The sequence below is a fragment of the Scylla paramamosain genome, chromosome 3 (assembly GCF_035594125.1).
Source record: "Scylla paramamosain isolate STU-SP2022 chromosome 3, ASM3559412v1, whole genome shotgun sequence".
Lineage (NCBI taxonomy): Eukaryota > Metazoa > Arthropoda > Malacostraca > Decapoda > Portunidae > Scylla > Scylla paramamosain.
This window is the reverse complement of record NC_087153.1, coordinates 17,885,541-17,890,000: the sequence shown is the minus strand read 5'-3', so window position 1 is coordinate 17,890,000 and position 4,460 is coordinate 17,885,541.

Here is a 4,460-nt window from a genome sequence, read left to right as displayed (position 1 = left end):
GGGGAAGATGATGAGAAGGAGAAAGAAGAGGAGGAGGAGGAGAAGTGGTAGTAAAAGGAGGAGGAGAAGGAAAAGAAGAAGAGGAGGAGAGCAACAGCAAGAACAAGAACAAGAACAAACACAAGAAGGACGATAACAAGAACAAGATGAAGAACAACAACAAGAGGAAGAAGAAAACAACGGAAACGAAGGAAAGAAAGAAAGAAAAAGAAAAAGAAGGAAAATAACCGAAGAAAGCCTGAAAACCAGTGAGATACTTAAGGAAATGATGCGAAAACAACGAATGAAAGCAAGACCAAGCTGGAAGCACCGCGGCTCTGAAGGAAGGAGGGAGAGAAGCCAAGCATTAAGAGCAGTGCCAAGAAGTGAGCAAGATTTTACCACCCCGGACCGTATAATGAAACACTTCTTCGCCACGCCTCCACTACATTCAAAAGGCTTTACATACAAAGCTGAAGTTACATGGGTTTACAAGAGTGTTTTTAGGGTTCTAGTGACAGATTAACGAGATTTCTACATTATTAACAGGAGAAACACTCTTGAGAACCTGGCTGATCACCTATGTGGCCTTTGAGAGTAGCCGTCGTGAAAGAACAAAGCGTTTCTGAATACGGGCCTTTGTGTTAATGAGAAGACTGAATAGATGTCATAGAGAGTTGAACAAGGAATCCAAAGTAATACAAAGGAATGTACCTGTAACGAATTAAACACGGTCTGGTAATAACAGGCTGTCACAAAGGGAGCGTCTTGTGTGAAGCCAGCCCTCGTACTGATGAAGACGAGGAGCAACGGTGTGTGGTAAAACAAAAGAATGGCGTACAGATAATTATAACTTGTACAAAAACACGGTAGAAGAAGTAACAGGAATTTTTCTTCTTACTTTCTTTCTTTTTCTTTGTTTGTTTGTTTCTTTCTTTCTTTTAGTTGGTGCGTGAGTGTGTGAGTGAGTGGGTGAGTGAAGCAGTCAGTCAGTCAGTCAGTCATTTAGTCAATCAGACTGTTAGTTAATCAGTTAGCCATTTAGTCATCCAGTTAGACAGTTAGTTACACACACACACACACACACACACACACACACACACACACACACACACACACACACACACACACACACACACACACACAAAGACAACACAAGAAACCCAACACCTCAGAAACACAGAGAACACACAGCAATATACTAAATAATAGACATACCAGAAGACAGCAATTCAAATACACTGACTTTACAACATTCACAGTAAAATTAATTAATGAAGCAAAACCAGCGAACATTACTATTGAGAAGAGAGGGTCGGGAGGTCAGCCAGCTTCACTATATCTTGGGTTCGATTTGTATGGGAGAGCGAATGTTAATTAAAAAGTGAGGTGCTCAGAGAGTCTTTGTTTCTCGTCTCGTAACTTCCCTTCATTGCTGCCGAGGAGGAGGAGGAGGAGGAGAAGTAGGAGAAGGAGAAGGAGGAAGAGGTGGGGGAGGTGGAGGAGGAAGAGGTACAGAAATAAGGAAAGGACAAGAACACGAACAATACAAAAAAGTTTAAGGAACAGGAGGAAAAGGAGGAAAAGAAGATGAAGAAGAAGAAAGAGAAGTAAAAATAAATAAAAAAGAAAAAAACAAATATATGCTTAAAGAATAACAAGAAATACAAGAAGAACGAAATAACGAGAAAGAGAAAAGAGACGAGAAAGAAAGTCAAGAAATTAAGAAACAAAGAAAGAAAGACAAAGATTAACGAGAAAACAAGACCGATAATAACAAGTAGAAAGAAAAAAAAACACAAACATTAACATTGAATCGAGAGAGTAAAACTGAGACGAGAGAAAGAGAAAGAAAAAAGGGCACGAGGACAAAGAGAGAAAATGAAACCTCACCAGCAATTTCCTTCTGACGCGGTGTACATTACCTTGCCTTCCTGACGCCCACCTGCCGCCTACTTGCCGCCACTAAACCACGAAGGGTGGCGCCGGCTGACGACCACTAGGTTTTACTGTCCAATTAGGGCTGTGGATGACTCTTCCAGTGCTCGGAGGGCGACGTGGGTGAGGGACGGAAGCCGCGAGTGTAAGAGTGAAGGAAGAAGCAACGGAGATATAAAAGAGATACAAGAGACCCTCCTCGTTGAATTACAGAAAAGGTAAAGAAGAAAGAAGGGAAAGAGGAGAAGGCAGCGAGTGTGGGAGTGAAGGAAGAAGTGACAGGGATACAGAAGAAGGATAAGAAACAAGAACATAAGAAAGTAAGGGAAGGTGCAAGAAGTCATCAGGCCTTCACGTGGCAGTCCCTACAGAAGATCCTGCTAGTGCTTATAAGAAATTTGAGATTGAAAGACAGTGAGGTAATAAAGGCGAAGAGCAGAAGGCGGTGACTGTAAAAGTGAAGGAAGAAGTGAAGGAAGTAACAATGATACAGAAGGATATGGTAGTCTATAGGAGGAGGTAAAAGAAGGACAGAGCAGGAGGTAATGAATGTAAGAGTGACGGAAGAAGTTGAAATGCAGAGAAGGAAAGACACATTTATCCTTTCACGCTGCTAAACTCTGGATCTCTAACTGTTTCTCTGTTTCCTGTTACTTGAGCTGTTTGAAGAGAAGAGTATGCTGGGAAGGTTCCTGGACACACACACACACACACACACACACACACACACACACACACACACACACACACACACACACACACACATCATTACACTTAATCCCTCGTTTGCATTTCTTGATGCTTTTGTTCACATTGAATAGGACAACACCCTCCTCCTCCTCCTCCTCCTCCTCCTCCTCCTCCTCCTCCTCCTTTTCCTCCTCTTCTCTCACTAATTTTCAACTGATCCTTCGCCTTCCTCTCTCCAAATCCCTTAACAGGAAGTGAAGGAAGAGGAAGAAGAGGAAGAAGAAGAGGAGAAAGAGGAGGAGGAGAAGGAGGAGGAAGAGAAGGAGGAAGAAGAGAAGGAGGAGGAACAAGAAGAGTCAATCAAGAAGAGGTGGAAAAAAAAATCGAGAAAAGAAAGTGAGAAATAAAAATTGAGAGTAGTGAATAAGAGAGAGAGAGAGAGAGAGAGAGAGAGAGAGAGAGAGAGAGAGAGAGAGAGAGAGAGAGAGAGAGAGAGAGAGAGAGAGACGATTGCACTTGATTGTTTTGGTAATCTGTTTTCCTCTTCATTTGTTCTCTCTCTCTCTCTCTCTCTCTCTCTCTCTCTCTCTCTCTCTCTCTCTCTCTCTCTCTCTCTCTCTCTCTCTCTCTCTCTCTCTCTCTCTCTCTCTCTGCTCGGGAAAGTGGTCTCCTGTGGGGGTTCTGGTGCGGCTCTCAGGGCGACGCGAGCCACCTCTTACTGACTGCTGGGCAAAGGAAGGCCACCGAGGGAAGCGAAGGGGAGAGAGATTGAATGAGGACGAGGGACTGAGCGAGTGAGCGAGTGAGCGGGTGGGCGGGTGGGCAGAGTGCTGAATGGGAGGAGGTGAAAGAGAGGGGAATAGAACGGAGGGTAGTAGGAGGAGGAGGAGGAAGGACGTGATGGGAAGAACGTGTTAAGAGATGAGTTTAGAAAGGAAAGGGAAATAGAGTGAATATAAGAGTTAAGAATTGAGTGAAGTGTGGAAGTGTGTGTGTGTGTGTGTGTGTGTGTGTGTGTGTGTGTGTGTGTGTGTGTGTGTGTGCAATGGTCGTGTGTGGAAGGAGGTGGGAAAAAAGAATAGGAGTGGGAAATGTGTGGAAAAATGTAAGAATGCAATGAATTTAAGGGCAGGGCTGGAGTTAGTGTTTAGAAAAGTGTGGAAATATTGAAATCTGAGGAAGGGAAATGCAATGGAAAATGAAGAATGTTTGAAAATAAAGAAAAACGTTGTTAATGACTCAAATTTAGATTATGAATGTAGATAGACACATTGCTTTCTTGAACTCAAAGGTATCACACACACACACACACACACACACACACACACACACACACACACACACACACACACACACACACACACACACACACACACACACACACACACACACACACACACACACACACACACACACACACGTAAATTTGTAGCTGGTATTGAAATCTGAGAGGAAAGATGAAAAATGCACCGCTCCAAAATATATCTCCTCCTCCTCCTCTCCTCCTCCTCCTCCTCCTCGTCCTCCTCCTCCTCTGTCTCGTTGCGCCTCATTTCCTCTTGCTTTGTCTCAATCTGTGTCTCTTCTTTGTACCCTTTCTTCTTCTTCTTCCTCGACGTCCTTTGCTTATTTCTTTGTTTTTTTCGCATCCTTCTTCTTCATTGTCATCTTACGGGTCTTTATTATTCTAGTCTTCCTCCTGTTCCTCCTCCTTGTCCTCCTGCTTCTCCTCCTTCTCCTTCTGCTCCTCCTCCTCCTCCTCGGTAATTGAATGATCCGTCTCTCCGTCCCTCTTCGCCATCTGGTCCTCTCTTCATTCCGCCAGTCATTCCCCACAGCGAACCGTCACATAC